This window comes from Carcharodon carcharias, chromosome 4 (genome assembly GCF_017639515.1).
Source record: "Carcharodon carcharias isolate sCarCar2 chromosome 4, sCarCar2.pri, whole genome shotgun sequence".
Classification (NCBI taxonomy): domain Eukaryota; kingdom Metazoa; phylum Chordata; class Chondrichthyes; order Lamniformes; family Lamnidae; genus Carcharodon; species Carcharodon carcharias.
In genome coordinates this window covers 140135308-140152802 of record NC_054470.1, presented here as the reverse complement: position 1 = coordinate 140152802, position 17495 = coordinate 140135308, and positions in this window count along the sequence as shown.

The following is a 17495-nucleotide window of genomic DNA, read 5'->3' as shown; positions in this document are numbered from 1 at the left end:
TCCATTAAAAAAAAGGTAGAAAGATCCATTTATGGCTTACTAGGGAAGTTAAGGATGGTAATAGATTAAATGAAGAGGCTTATAATGTTATGAAGAATAATAATAAGTCTGACGATTGTGAGAGTTTTAGAAACCAACAAAGGGTGACTGAAAAGTTGATAAAAAGGGAAAAAAATAGAGTAAACTTGCCTGGAATATAAAAAACAAGTTGTAAGACCTTTTACAAGTATATAAAAGGGTGGAGAGTAGTTAAATAAATGCAGTCCCTTAGAGGAAGAGATAGAATGAATTTTCATGGGGATAAGGAAATGGCAGAGATATTGAACAAATATTTTGTGTCTACTGTAGAAGACACAAATTACATATCAAAAGTAGAGAGTAATCAAGTGGCTAATATGAGTGAGGATCCCAAAGTAATTAATATCAGCAGAGAAAAATTATTGAAGAAATGTAAGTGACTAAAAGCCAACATACCTCCAGGACCTGATGGCTTATATCTTAGAGTTCTAAAAGAGGTAGTTGCAGAGTTAGTGGATACACTAGTTACAATTTTCCGAAGTTCTCTAGAATGACCCCAACAGATTGGAAGTTAGTAAATATAACACCACTATTCAAGAAATGAGGGAGTAAGAAAATACAAAACTACAGGCCACTTAGCTTGACATTAGTCATTGGAAAATGCTGGAACCTATTATTAAGGAAGGCTTAAGAATGCACTTAGAAAATCATATATAATCAGATAACGTCCACAATGTTTTACAAAAGGCAGGATGTTTGACAAATTTATTAGAGATTTTTGAAGATGTAAAGGCAAGCCATTGGATGTAATATACTTGGATTTCCAAAAGGTAATCTATAAGGTGCCACACAGAAGGTACATAGACTTGGGGATAATATATTAGCATGGATGGAGGATTGTTATTGGACAGAAATTGGACAGGAATGAGTCCTCTGCTATTTCCAATTTATGTTAATCACTTAGACAATGAGACCAAGAGGAATATATCCAAGTTTGCTGATGTTACAAAGCTAGGGGGGAATGTAAGCTGCGAGGAGGACACAAAGAATTTGCAAAGAAATATAGACAAGTTAAGTCCGTAGGCAACAAAGTGGAGTACAATGTGGGGATATGTGAGGTTATTCATTTTGTTAATAAGATTAGTAAAGCAGAATATTTTAAAAATGTTATTAATCTTTCAAATGTTCGTGTTGAGAGAGTTGGATGTACTCGTACAAGGAATAGAATAAGTTAGCATGGATGTACAGCAAAAGCAGGAAGGCAAATAGCGTGTTGGTCTTTATTGCAAGGAAATTGGAACACACGAGTAAGGAAACCTCACTACAATTGTCCAGGGCTTTGATGAGAACATATCTTGAGTATTGTATGCAGTTTTAATCTTGAAGAAGGATATACTTGCATTGGAAGTTGTCCATTGAAGATTCACCAAATTGGCTCCTGGGATGAGAGGGTTGTCTAATGATGAGAGGCTACATAATTGGGCCTATCTCAATGGAGTTTAGAAGAATGAGAGATCTGAATGAAACATTCAAGTCTCTGAAGAAGCTTTGACATGGTAGACACATAGGGGTTGTTTTCCCTGTCTGGGAGATCTAGAAAATGGGGGCCCAGCCTCAGGATAAGGCGTTGATAATTTAGGACTGAGATGAGGAGAAATTTCTTCACTCAGAGGGTTGTGAATCTTTGGAATTCTCTAAGAGTTGTGAATGTATATTTAAGGCTAGAATAAACCAAAAGGTTTTTAGTCTCTCAGAGAATAAAGGAAGTTGGAGAATGGGTGGAAAAGTGGTGTTGAGGCAACAGGTCAGCCATGATCATTTTGAATGGCAGAGCAAGCACAAGGGGCTGAATGATCTACTCCTGCTCCTATTTCTTATGTTCTTATCAAAACAATACTCCAATAATACATACCAACCCAAATATTCACCCTTATGCATTCCCTTATTGTCTCTATAATGGGTGCCTGGCCTAGTGTTCCTGCACAGTGCTACCCCAGTTGCTGCAATATGGCTGTTGGAAGTCTGTTGACTTTCAGTGGGGAGGGCTACAGATGCCCTTGCATGATGGTGTTGAGCATCTTTGCATCAATAATTCGGATTGCAGTTTTCTCCAAAGGATGAGTGCATATAGCCTTGCCTCTCCCCTACTGGTTCTTTTCCACTCCTTCTGTTTTGTGCCACCTTTTCCTGCAAGAAAGAGGAAAGGGTGCTAGTGAGTGTGTTGCAATATGTTTGGGTGATATGTCTGCCATAGCTGTCTACCATACTCTGGCACTATGCAGAATCTGAGACGTGTGGGCTTGAGGCTTGTAGCAGTAGTACATGTATGAGGGTGAGATGGAGCATATGAATGTTAGGGATGAATCCTGATTGCTAGATTGCTGATGGGCATGTGATGGGGTGCAGTTCTCAAGAAGTGTCACACCGACTCGAAACGTTAACTCTGTTTCTGCTGGGCGCTCAACTTTTTACAATTTATATAAATGACTTGGATGAAGGGACCGGAGAAACGGTTGCTAACTTTGCTGATGACACAAAGATAGGTAGGAAAGTAAATTGTGAAAAGGATGTAAGGGGACTAGAAAGTGACATAGATAGGTTAAGTGAGTGGGCAAAGATCTGGCAAACAGAGCGTAGTGTGGGCAAATGTGAAATCATTCATTTTGGCAGGAAGAATAAAAAAGAAGCTTATTATCTAAATAGTGAGAGATTGCAGAGCCCTTAGATTCAGAGGGATCTGGGTGTCCTACAGCATGAATCACAAAAGGCTAGTATGCAGATACAGCAGGTAATTAGGAAAGCTAATAGAATATTATCATTTATTGTGAGGGGAATTGATTACAAAAATAGGGAGGTTATTCTTCAGTTGTACAGAGATTGGTGAGACTACATCTGGAGCATTGGATACAGTACTGGTCTCCATATTTAAAGAAAGATGTAAATGCATTAGAAGCAGTTCAGAGAAGGTTTACAAGACCAATACCAACAATAGGCAGGCTGTCTGATGAGGAAAGGCTGGTATCCACTGGAATTTAGAAGAGTAAGAGGTGACTTAATTGAAACCTTTAAGACTCTGAGGGGTCTTGACAGGGTGGACATGGAGAAGATGTTTCCTCCTGTGGGAGAATCTAGAACTATGGGTCACTGTTTAAAAATAAGGTATCGCTCATTTAAGACAAAGATGAGGAGAATTTTTTTCTCTCAGAGGGTTGTGAGTCTTTGGAACTCTCTTCCTCAAAAACAGTGGAAGCAGAGTCTGAATATTTTTAAGGCAGAGCTAGATAGATTCATGATTAACAAGGTTTTGGGGGGGGGGGGGGTTAGTGAAAGGTTATTGGGGGTAGGCAGGAATGTGGGGTTGAAGTTACATTCAGATCAGCCATGATCTTATTGAATGGCAGAGCAGGCTCGAGGAGCCGAGTGGCCTACCCCTGCTCCTAATTCATATGTTTGTATGTTCGCTCTCCATAGATGCTGCCAGAATGCTGAGTTTTTCCAGCATTTTCTGTTTTTATTTCAGATTTCCAGCATCTGCAGTATTTAGCTTTTATATTACATTGCTGTAGTATAAAGGTCTGGCACATATAGCGTTAAGGTGGGACTGAATACAGTACTGCTCACAGTCCCACACAGTGATGTAAGAGAGCACATGACTTGCACCCAGGATCAGTTAAGGGTTGGACAGAGCCATGTGTAGTAGCAAGCATGGGGAGAGCTCTAGCTTTTGCCCTTTATTGTATATCTGCAAATTGTTCTAAGAGCCAATAAAGACTTACAGTTAATCTATGTATGACTGCAAAGACTTCTTCAGACCTACTGAATGTAACCAACACCCTACAACAAAGACTATCTTTAATGAACAAGCTTGGGACCCCTGCTAAGTGCGCATCCATTCCACAATGCGTTTAAAGTTTTACACCACAATTGCGAAGATGAGCAGGCAGTGCAAAGTTTACATGCTGTCTGTAATACTTTGATTGGGCACAGAGGAATTGTGCATTGCAATCCCCCACAACCCATTAATTTTTAACCCTGTGTTTTTCTGGGGTACGGTTTTTAAGGAGGCACATAGTGCTCTTGAACATGCAGTGTGAGAATGACTTACACGTGCAATCTCAAGCAAATCAACTTGTGGGATGTCTTGATGCTGGTACCTGATTCAGGTAGTCTAGTCATCAGTCCCATGTAATGCAGGCATCAAAATTCAGTCACATCCTGCCCTCAGAGTAGTTTTTTAAAAAATAAATTGTCTAAATACTTATGGCATTCAGGGGTTCTATATCTCAGAAGCGAATCAATGGAAGAGTGCCATTGTCACGAAAGTGACCTTTCTGTCCCTACCATAATCTATGAAACGATGTTTACAGACCTGAGCACAGCGACCTTGGAAAATACTGGGAAATAGTTATCTTCACAGGGCAACGTACACTGGAGGTGAGGTTGGTGTGGCTGGGTGAGGAGTTACAGAGCTGTGCCATTTATTGCAAACAGCCTTGTTTACACTGCCAGCACCAGTGAAGGTCACAACCATTCTTAAATACTATGCCTCCATATCCATCCAGACTGCCATGGGGGACAATTGTAACATTAGTTAATCAATAGTGCACAACTGTATCTAGCAGGCTACTGATGTTATGTTCAGCAGGGTAAACTCCTTTTATCACTTTCTCTAAGGAGAAATGAGAGAAAAATAATAGGGAAGTTCAGTTCTTCCGACTCACAGGATTCCCCAAAGTCCAGGGTTTTATTGATAGAACCATATACTAATCAAGGCTCCTAACTTGATGCAGAGCTGTATATAATCCTTTATATTTGGGCTTATAGAAGGCTGAAATTACACTGAGATCTATGCACCCATAGAACCCCTGAATGCCATAAGTATTTAGACAATTTATTTTTTAAAAAACTACTCTGAGGGCAGGATGTGACTGAAAATTAATGATCAGCACTGTCGCTACCAAGATAGATATGGTGGTTGGGGAATATGGAATCTAATAGCTTTTAAAGGGTTGCTGTTGATTTCTGTTAATGCTGCCTTTTGCTGGAAAGAAGATGGCTATGCACTCATAGCCAAGTGCCAGACTTCCACCGTTTAATAAGGAGTCTCTGAAGGAGGCGCATCAGAGGAAGATGTCAATTTTTGGGCTAAGGAGAATCTTCTATCCAAATAGATGTGACAAAAGATAGCAAACAGTTAATGTCGATAGGAATAGACGAGGAAGAAGTTGCTCTGCCTGAGAAGGAGTGCCAAGGTATGGTTGACTTAACTTAATGCCTGTACCAAGCACAAGTTCATACTGTGATGCTTAATCAGCATCCTGGAAGGTACTGGGCCAAAATTTCACATCTTTCACTTGAAATTATGATGTCTATAATGTTTCCTTTGCCTCATAATTGTTGTATGTTTTTTCACCAAGCCCATATGGTACCTCAAACTATTTGCATACCTTATTGTCTTTAATTCACACAAGGTGGGATATAGGCTGGACATTGGATTACGGCTCACAATGCATCTAAATGCTGAAGGCACCTGTTTTTAAAGGAACACACTGCTCCTATCACCACGAGAGAAGCTGTCATGGTGGTAGCTCATTCAACAAGCATTGTCCATGTTCAAAATATTAAGGGTGGAAGCAATAAAGGATGTGGCTGAAGGAGATCTTTGTGGCTTCATGTCTTTCCAACAAAGTATGGAGTAAATAGTTCAACATGCTTGTCTTTCATTCACCCATTAACTGCTAACACATTTGTTCAGCAGCAGCATGGCACCATTGGCCTTGAGCAGAACCTTTTTCGTATACTCTGTGGTAACTCATGCTTAGTTCTTCTTTGCCCAGGAACCCCCTGGGCATATTCAGCCCCAATAAAAACAAGTGTGAAGCTGAAACCTTACTAAATACAGTTGTGAAGTTGTTATGAAACAGCAGTTGGTAAAGGCTGAGTTATTTAAAATCTCGGAGGGAAACTTTAAACAACTGTCATAACCTATATTTTCAATTGGCATGTTTGAGATGCAACTCTGAAACCACCAAGCCTCCAGAGGTTTTTTATAAATTAAATTAAACATTTATTAATTTTACAAGGTATTAAACATATACACATCTACAAATTACTACTATAATAATTATTAAACAAATCCCCAAATTATTCACTCCTAAAATTTTCACCAAGGCAACAATAGCCCATAAACTTTAAACAGACACCAGGCAAAACAGGTTTTATGTTACGAATTCAAAATGAAGTTCCTTTCAATTTGTTCCTTTGCAGACACAGTGGTAGGCTTCCAGGTTTAGATCTTCCATGCCTCTGAATCACACAAAAATCTATTTTTCAGTATATACCCCGCCTTCCCATTGAATGCAAATTCTCATTGAATCATCAGACGCTTTGAACTCCACCTCCTATAACAATAAAATCCCTTTCATAGTACCAATTTTATTAGTAATATGAACATATTGCTTGGTGTCTCCTAACTAGGTGCAAGATTTCACCCCCAGTCTTTGAATGGTTTATTCAACAAAATTCAAATGTCCTCTTTACTTTACTGTTTAACATCTCAAAACTACTATACATCAAAGCACCCAGACTAGCTGGCTTTAATCCAGTTAAAACGCACACACTCAAACCCACAGACACAGACCCTACTACAAGTCCAATTTAAAATAATTTCCAATTACATTCTATACACTAATAACTTCATGACAGAAGTATAATCAAAGCTGTATCATTTTACAGGCATAAAACATGAACCTAAGTTCCAAGATGCCAGATAGAATTTGAAGCTCACTCCATGCTAGAAATACACTACAAATCATATTGGTTAAGGCTGCTCAGTGGACATTGGGGATGCTAACTTGTGTTTGACCTATTGTAAATCACCTAATTCTGGTTTTAGGCCCCTTTGATAAATTAGTTTGTAAATGACTGCAGTAGCCATTTCCTTTAGAGGCTCAGCAGCCAGACCGATTGTCCTTACAATTGCTGTCTCAGCAATTGTACTGACACCTGACGTGGGAAAAGGCATCAAAGAGACTCCAGGGAGAAAAGATCCCACTTAGCAAAGGAAGGACCCTGCCTAGAATCCACTAACAGGCAGGGAAGTTGGCCTTACCTTTTACCTACCGATTTGGAGAACCAAGCCTGATCTTTGCTACAGGGACTGAACGGCACCTTGATTGGAAGAAAGCCTGAAACCTACTGCTGCCATTGGTAAGCCACTATGATAATTTGGTTTGTGTAAAGTGGAATTATGGGAGGCTGGAAAGGAGACCACTAGAAAAAATTATGCACTGAGGTAAGGAAAATGTACCTGAAGCATTGGTGGACAACAAAGGGAAAACACTTGCCATCTGGAACAGGGAAGAATATATTACTGTCTATGAAATTTCTGAAATCCTGCTCTACCAATGAAATCTATTTAATCAAATTCTAATGTTCAGTTTTGTCAGGCTGATTTTACTCAAGTGGGGTCCTGGCTGGGAACTTCACCCAACAAAATCCCATATCAGCAAGTTACAAATGTGTTTTCTATGATTTTCTGTCCATTAATTTAACATATAAAAATCATGGGGAGCACAGCCTCAGTTTTCCAAATGTGCTGCTTTCAGACAAACCTAGCCTATATTCATTTAATTGGACCTAGTATATCAACATTTCATATCCTTTCCAGAATTGGCTCCATTGTGAAACATTACTTTATAGCCTATATTTACTGAAGACAAGGCCAATTCACAAACACTGGCTGGAATTGTCCACCCCAGTTGATGTCAGGCATCATGGCGTGTGTGAGCGGATAATATGTTGAGAAGGCCAAAAATTGGTTTTATGCCATTGTGAGACCAGTTTGCAATCATCCACTGCACCCTTCAATGTCAGGCTGCCTTCCCCACCATCCAACACCAGGATCCTCATTTCAATGCATTTGCATCTCATCATCTTGCCTGCTCGCTGGAATCATCGCCCCATGTCAAATTTACCGTCCACATCGGCAGGAAAACTCACCAACCTGGAACACATCTTAACAAGAGCTACCTGCAGAAGTCAAGACTTACTGTCAGGACCTTGCTCACATTGCAGTCATCAAAGATCAGAAGATGCTGGAGTCCTATAGCTACTGGATCCTGGAGGAACACGTGTATCGCATGCTGGGCGGACTGACATGGCTCTGCTGCAGAGCAACACTTGGGAGATGGGAGGTCTCCACTGATGCCTGGGGTTTACTTCAGGCTTCAGGCGGAGGAAGGAGTTCAGAGGGAGGAAGGAGTCCAGAGGGAGGAAGGAGTCTGGGGAGAGGAGGGAGTAAGTGGGGGATGTCCAGGTGAATGTGCAAGGAAGGGGCCTGTGGAGTCAATGACTGCCTCCTGGGGAGTGAACTGAGGGTGGGCATGGTAAGAGGGAATGGTGAGAATGAGAGGGGGCAGAGTGAGACAGAAGGGTGGGAGAGTGAGGGTGTGACGGCAGCGGTAGAAAGGAAGGCGAGGGTGATCGGTGGGGCCTTGGAGGCAGACATGGAACCTGGGGATGGGAAGGAGGTGGTCAGGGAGGTCATTGAGGATGGGGGTAAGATTTTGGTAAGGTATGGAATGTACACGTTCACCTGGACATCCTGGAAAGAAAAGGGTTCTGGTTGGTAGGTGACAGTGGGGAGGTGGAAGGCGACGCCAGAGAATCGACAGTGATGGGGGAAAGGACATGGGTGACTGGGGGAGGGGAAAGGATGGGGGAGCTGAGAAGAAACCTTACTATGACCATATTTTTTCAAATCGAATGGGAGAGGAGCCCCGTGTTGGGCGGGCACAGGTGCTGTATGGTGGATGGGCGGAGGTGCAGCTCAGCTCTGATGGGCAACTGACAGAGGACCCCAGCAGGCAGCATTGACAGTACTCAGGAAATTGAGATGAGTGTGATGAAGGAAGGCTTTGTGTAAGTGGATGTATGCTTGCATGGGGCTCCGAAATGCCCTGCCACACACACACTTCTCCCTCCAGAATCACTCGTGGTCCAGCTGCAGGCAGCTGAACTGTTAGTGAGGGGGGACACATGGGGATGACTCATGAAATCTGTAAATGAAGCTGAAAGAAACCATTACACATTATTCAGTGAAAGTGAATATATTTTCAGATTGTAAAGTGACAAAATGTGTTCACCTGTGCAACCACTTCTGATCAGAAATTCATAAGTTTTCTAGGCCTACCACTTCTTCTATGTGCTGCCCTGACATCCACAGGAGGGGTGGAGACAGCCTGTGCAATTGTTGGCCCTGTTGTCTCTGATGACTTCAGCATGAATCCTCTGGATGCCAAGGCCTTGAAGGCCAGGGCTTGCTTTGGCTGTCTTAATGTGGACCCGCTGTTCCTTTGCGGTGACAAAGGAAGAGGTTGAGGGGGCCACAGGCAAAAGGGACTTGGAGGGAAAGGACAGCCTCTGAGATTCCTGAATGGATGACCCAGGGGTGTTCAGCTGCCGCTCCTCCTCCCTTTGGGTGCCCGAGGGCACCAGCCTAACGACTTGAGGAGAAGGAGCACCTGGAGGGATGTTGAGATGCCATGTTTCCCTCTTGCATTGCCACTGCAGGAACTCACTCATGGCTACCGCGATGGAATGTATTTGTCTGCCCATCTTCATGTTCTGCTGGACCAGGGTCTTCATGGCGTTCGCCATCCTTCCCATGGCGACCTCCATATACGGACATCAGAGAGCAGGCGAATGTACTCCTCCGACTCGCAGGCAATTCTGTTGAGGGCTTACAACAGTTCTGTATGCTGTTTCCCCGCCTTCTGCTGACTCTCCACGATGAGTTGGAAGGCCAAATCCAGAGGCTTGTCATCTGACTCAGACATCACAGATGCCTCTTCGCCAGTGAGCGCTGGGGAGCTCGGCTGCGCCTGCCTCCTCCTGCTGCGGACGCGTGTCCGTGCGGTGACCACCAGATTGTGAACCTGAGTCTTCTCTAAATCTAGGGCCCACCGAATTGTGTGTCTATATGCTGGTGGAGGGTGTGGGTAAACACTTTGACAGGTCTTCCAGGCTGCTTATTTCTAGTTCTTCAATGGAGGATGAGTCCTCTTGGCCAAAGGTGAGGACGTGGATGGAGCTGAGGGGCTAGCTGGCTGAGGGCATCAGTCACTTAGCAGAGCTCCCTGTGAACCAAAGTAGAGATAAATAGTGCATGGCCGCAGAGTCAAAAGCAGGAGAGAGAGCACTCACAGTTGTGTTGGGAGAGAGATGATGTGGTGCAGGATTCTCGGGTGAGTGTTCGCTGTCGACCTCATTGTCGCCACTGACACGATCCACATCCTCACCAGTCAGCGCGATGGCACACTCCTCAAAATGAGTGAGGAGCCTAATGTGGCCCACTGCATTCCCGGTCTTGGACCTCTCCCTGGTGTTATGAGCCAGCTTGTCCTGCATCAAAACATATGAAGAGAGTGTGAGCAGGACACATGGCACCACGTGGAATGTTTGTGTGGCGAATGGAACCATGGACGGATGAGGATGTGAGCTCCAGAGGATATGAGTGTGATAGAGGTGTGAGGGTGTGAGATTCAGTGGTATTGTCCCTTGAGGTGTGAGATCCCTTTGGATGTGTGATGGGTTTGTGAGTGTGTGAATTGAGAGTGATGAGGTGGTTGACTTACCCTGGTGAAACGAATGAGAGCATTCATCCTCTTCCTGCACTGGATGGCTAATCTCCTCTGTGCTCTAGTGGTGCTGACTGCTGCTGCCACTGCCTCTGAGGCCAGATTGGTGACTCTGGTGGACCTCCTGGAGCCAGAGCGGGGGTAGTGGACATCATGGTGGACATCTGCTGCATCCATTAGGTGTTCAAGGGAGGTGTCTTTAAATTTGGAGCCATCAGTTCCCAGCAGCTTCTTATCCCTTAAAGAGTGCTGGCCCTTTAAATATGGCGCCCAGTTTTTGGAAGGGCTGAGGTGATGGCGGGGTGAGCAAATCACAGGCTGCCCCATCAGCGACCTGACGTTTTTCCTGGAAATACATTATTAATGAGGCGGGTCACGCCGGGAATGGGGCAATAAGGCAGTCGGTAGGTAAAATGTCCTTTCTCCTGCCCGCTAGCGCACTCAGCGCAAATCTGGGACGATTCCGCCGACTAGTTCAGAAATGATATCTAACTGTAGCATAGTTCTACCTTTGAACCGATGGCTTCATATAACTTGAAGTTCGTGACATTTAAAAAAATCCTGATACGATGCTGTTAGTAGGATACGTGAACTGCAATTTTTGGTTACTGCATTTCTGTGAACTTCATCTGAGTTGTGAGCAAAGTAACATCTGAATCCCAAACAAAACTAAGACTAAGACATCGATATTTGTTTCCATTCCATGCATATCTTAAATTGAAACCAGATTTTGATATGTGACTACAAATGAAAATCTGCTTAACTATTTATCGCCTATGGAAAAACAAGTAAAGCTGTCACTAATTAAAAGTAATTCATTATCTTGCGTCATTATTTTGCATCATGAATTCCACACACATACTAACTGGATTGAATTTTTGCTGCCTAAATAAAGAGCTATTCTATTTGGTTGCTAACCATTACATAGGCTAATATTAAATATTTTGCAGTTTGCAAGTCAGATATTCTTCTGAAGTAAGTCTCATACTTTGGAAAACATTTCAGATGTGATTGCAAAGAAAGAAAGCTTCTGCATTGGGCTCTAAGCAGCTAGTTCCTTTTTCCTACTAAGAGGCATTATTTTGGGAGAATTACTTCTAGTACAATGTGCAGAAGTTAATAAATTAAGAAAGAAGATTTATTATTCTTATTATCCTTGGAATCCCAATCTTCTGTACATTACATTTCCAACTTCTTCCCCTTAGAATGAAGCTGCACTTAGTATGGCTCTTTAACTTTAGCTTTGCTTAAGTGTGAGAGCTTTTCTTAATTATTTCTGTACATATACCAATATTACTTGGTTAATCATTGTCTGAGGCCTGTCATTAGGAATGTTTTCTTTTGTAATCAATTTTTCTAACAATAAAGCTGCTGCTGACAGCTTGATAATTCTTTATAAAGGACATCAGGAAGGACATAAAGGAAAGCAGAATTTAATGGATGCTGAGGTTTCCTTCCCTGCTAATGAGATAGTTGACGGGGAACTAATCCCTGATCTGGACAGTTGCTTCTCAGCCAGTTAATGCTCTGAGGTGCATTAAGTAGCTGGAGACCAGCCATCTGGGGAGGAAGTCCCATCTTTAAAAGCTCCTGGACATCTGATTGGGTGGCAGCTCTCTGGTCTCACAGCGCCATTAGGAGTGGTGTCCCATGCTGGGGCTGCATCTAGTACCAATGAAGAAGAGCCAGGGGCGAGATGCAAGGTAAGCCTGGGGGTTTGTAGGCAGGGCCAGTACAGGAGGCTCCTGGACATTGGAGAAGGTGGGGGGGGGGGGGGGGGGGGGGGGGGGGGGTGGTGGGGGGGGGTGGGGTGGGTAGTGCGAGGACAGTTTGGGTTGAAGTTAAAAGGCAAGGGGAGGAAAGGCTTCTGATCGCAAAGGAGAACCCTCACACCAGAGGCTTGAGCAGGCTATCCTGTTGGGCATACCCCACTTCCGCATCCCTCACCCGCCAGCCGAAAAGTTGCAGCTGAGGGATAAGTGCCCCTCAAGTAGCCAGTAAATGGCCACTTAAGGGCATCAATTTGGGTGAAGGCAGATGGGCTACAGGCCTCTCCCGCTATGTAAAACTGAGGCGAGTTCAGGAGTGGGTGGTTGGTGGCAGGCAAGTCATCCACCCTACCTGCAAACCTGCCCTCAGGCAACTGTAAAATTCTGCCCCAGAAGTGTAAGTTATACATTACAGCTAATGGATTTTGTAGTTTCTGTTAGATTGCATACAATTACAGAGAATGACTGAACATGAAGAACAAGGAATGGCAAAGTATACTTTCTCGTCCCACCACTAAAGCAGCAAGGGTATGGTGCTCACCAAATTCTCACAGGATGAAATTCCTGGAATTTTCAGAATCAGTCCTAATAAATTATTCATAGCATGCTCCCGGTCTTTCGTAGCTTGGTGCTGGAACATCACAGATAAAGGAGAAGCTGAAGTTTAAACGACACTGCCACTTTAAGGTAATTTGGAGCAGTCTTTGTATAGGTTGTGAATATTTTAAAAGTATTTCAACCTTTGCAAAGGCTGTATGGGCAAAATAAAAAGTGGCAGACAATGTGGCAGTATGCATAAGAGTTGGAGTAGCGCAGAAAGAAAGAACTTACATTTATATAGCACCCTTCATCAAGTCACAAAGCACTTCACAACCAATGAATCACTTTGGTGCGTAGTCACTGTTGTAGTGCAGGGAAATGAGGCAGCCAATTTGCATACAGCAAGATGCTAAAGTTGCTACATGACCAAATGACCTGTTTTCGTGATCTTAGTTTAGGGATAAGGCTAGCCAGGACCCTGAGGGAAGTCCTCTTTTTCCTCCAAAAAGAGTTCCATGGGCTTTTGAGACAGAAGATGGGACCTCAGTTTAACCTTTCAGCTAAAAACTGACACTTCAAATATTGTAGCACTCTCCTAGCACCTAAACGAGATTGTATTTTTCAGGTCTTTCCAATGAGGCTTCAGCCCAAGATCTTCAGAGCCAGAGGTGAATCAAGGCTGAAATAGAGGCTGAGCCAGAGGTGAATCAAGGCTGAAATACAGCACCTGACATCCTTGTTTGATGGCTGTAACAGTGGGGTTACTACAACAAGAGTACCCCAGGATACCTATCTCTATTGGAGAACAATTCAGCAGGTGTCTAGGAGTGAAAGCTGCAGGCTACCCGCAGCTTCAGAGGGCAATGACAGAAGAAGATAGCAGACATTAAGAAACCTGAAATGGGAAGACTTCTTAGCTGTACCATATACCAGGTAGATAATCCAAGTGTGTGTGTCACAGGCTGTTGCACATTTACTGCTGGCCTGTGACAAGTCCTCATATATGCCTACTGTTGTAAGAGTTTGTTTAGTAGGAGTCACTAAGAGGTTCAGAGGCTTGTAAGGTTGCACAGTAGTGTTTATTGGTAATACATAACCATGTACATAGGTAAAGGTATAACCCAAACTATGAGCTAATTCCATGCTTACTTCTACACAGGTCCCTGTGACTCAGGTCCCTTGGCATGTGACCCTTTACATCACACTGTGGACGGTACTGTTCTCCAGTCCCACATTAACCCTTGTTATGCCAAGCACCCTTACACTACACCTACAGGTCTCATTGCTTCTTGTGTATACCCATTATATCATGGGTCATGTTTGGAATGGAAGGATATTCCATCCCAAACAATCCAACTCCAGAGACTGGTAGCCAAAGTGTACCCAAGTATTGGTTTAACTTGTGGACTTATGCTGTGTGTGGGAAAAGGCCTCAGAGTTTTGGGGTTTTGGCTAACTTACAGGATAATTAAATGACTACTGTCAATGTCCTCTCTAATCTGGGAACGTAGTAATGAGATGACTAACATAGAACATATGGCATAGAAACAGGTCATTGGCTCGACATTTTTGTGCTAGTGTTTATGCTTCCAACTAATCTCCTCCCACCCTATTTCACCTGACCCTATCTATTTTTTCCCCTCATGTATTATTTAGTTTTTCTTTAAATGGCTTTGGGCAGCTATGACATACAGTTGATTCTATTCAGTTGGCCAGGCTGATCTATTCCTCTGTTTGACACTTGTTGAACAGATGACCCACCAGCTCAGAAAAGGCAGAGTTAACAAAGTTTAGGGAGGAGCTGACTTTGCAGCCACCTGCAGTGCCATCTATATGGTGAAAGGCTGTTTGTAGGTGTCCTTTCAACAAGTGACTCTAACCTGAAGCTGGTTTTATACTGAGCTGATGCCTATGGAGCCTTTTCTCCACCTGCCAGGTTGGTCTACAGATATCTCTGGTGACATATTGTAGACAGTCTCACCCTGCTTCGTGGTGACCTATCTTGCTTCACCAACCATTTTGTGTTCTTCATAATTTTAATCATTAAAATTGACACAACTTGCTGATCACCACAAGACTCTTTGTTAATGCACTTTACCATTCCTTCACATCCTGTGGAAGTTTTTATTGTGCATTTTTCATGTCTACTTTTTAAGGTCTTCCTGCTCTGTTAAAGCCTTGGAATATGATTCAATTATAGTCAATTTTCCACTGAATTTCCAGACAATATTTGGCTTTTAGCTTCCCCTTTAATTCTAGTTACTGTTAGAAGAAAGAATTTGAAACAAAAAACACTTTGATGAAAACATTTTTCATAAAAATGCCTGCAACAAAAAAATGAATAACAGAAGCCTGGACTAAAACCATATGGCAAAACTAGAAATAATAAAAAGCTTTGACCCCTTAAGAATTCCATACCCCTTAGGCACATGCCAATCAACCAGCCCAATCCCAGCTTAACTGGATGGAAAACTGTGAGGTTTCATTTTTATTTATTATGACACTTAAATGAAGCTATAGCTCCTTTTTTGGTAATATCACTTTAGACTTATCTAAAATGTCTTCCAAAAAATCATAGCCTGTATTAAAATGTTTGAGGTCAGGTTTTCCAAACACTCTGTGCCTTTTATGTTTTATACCAAGTGCTGCAAACCAAGAATAATAGTAAAAAAAAAGATTTGTGTTTGTTGTCTTGAGGGAAGGATAAGACAACGGGAGAGATTTTAACCCAAAACCCATACACTCACAGAGGGTTGAAATTGGGCCCAATAATTTAGTGCTCCCTCTTACTGTGCTTTTGGCCTTAATTTGTCAATCTGTTTGATTTTGTTTTTGTGAAATGCTTTGTGTAGTTTTTTCTGTGTTAGCTGCACTATGTAAATGTGAGTTGTAGTTGTAAATGCACCATATAACTGCAGGTTGTTGTTAACAATGATGAAGAATCAGTTTGAATTCGGCCCAGGCTCATACAATGAAAATTCATTGCCAGTTGTCTAAGCCTGATGTAGAATGAATTTGGGCAATCTCAAGGGAAGTTTTAAGAAAAAGCTAACTACAAATCGATGTAAACTGATTTTAAATTGGCAACTTTATTTAAGGGAACGTTGGCGAGAGCTGGCATAATAAATGAAAAGATTCATACACGTGCACTACGTCACATAGTCCTGAACCTAAGGCATAATAGAGGAAGCTTCACCCTCCACCTGGCAGTGCTATATGCGACCTGAGTTGAGGCTTGTCCAAAATGAAGCCGTGATCTTTTCCTCAGGTTCGTGTCCATCACATTGATGAGCACAAAACATGAAAAGAAAGCAAAACCGATTAACACATTTTAGGTGAAAGAATAGAAACTAATTCCTTAAAAGGGCCAAAATATTATGATTACAGGCACATACTGACTTTGTCCTGAGTTCAAGGATTCTGCATAAACCATTTGTTTCCAGGCATGGGTGCAATAATATGCATTCCCCTTGGACTACTCCATGAGCAGAGATGGCACAGAGCCAGGCAAGCTGGGGGAAGAGAACGAAGCTAGAGCAGGAGATAGGGATTCTAGTTCTAGTCTCGTGCACAAGTGGAAACACCCACACTGGTATATACCATGTCAAGGCCCCTCAGGATCTTATGCTTTTCAATAAGGTCACCCCTCATTCTTCTAAACCCTTCATCCCAGGAATGAGTTCAGTGAACCTTCTCTCCACTGTTTCCAATGCAATTATATCTCTTTTCAAAGAAGGAGACCAAAAATGTTCACAGGGTTCATGGTGATCTGCCATCCTCCACAAGCTCATCATCATGAAAGCACAGCCTTTGCCATAAGGTGTATGACCACCATCTGAGTAGGAGGAAGAGACAAAAGAAGTGGAGGAGGAGGAAGAGGCAGAAGAAGGGGGGAGGCAACTAATGTAGCACTACCTGGCAGGGTTGTCTATGATTGACTCAAGTATCTGTGATACTGGTAGACACAAAACCAATTCCCCATTCACCAACAGACCCACACCTTGCTTTCCCTCTGTTACTGACTATCGAGTAACCTCTTTGTTGCAATGCAAAAATTAATACCGAAACAAAATTAAAAACAACATAAAAGTAAAGCACCTTTAATGTAATAAAATATCCCAAGGCACTTCAAAGAAGCATCATAAAATAAAATACAACACCATGAGACATATAAGGAGATATTTAGTCAGAAGACCAAAGCTTGGTCAAATAAGTAGGTTTTAAGGAGAGCCTTAAAGAAGAAAATGAGGTAGAAAGGCGGAGAGGTATAGGGAGAGAATTCCAGAGCTTAGGACCTAGGCACCTGAAGGTGTGGCCACCAATGCTGGAGCGATGAAAATCAGGGAAACATAGAAACATAGAAAATAGGAGCAGGAATAGGTCATTTGGTCCTTCAAGCCTGCTCTGCCATTCAATATGATCATAGCTGATCCTCTTTCTCAACACCATATTCCTGAGCTCTCCCCATACCCCTTGAGAGTCCAGAAATTTATCTATTTCCTTCTTAAATATATCCAGTGACTTGGCC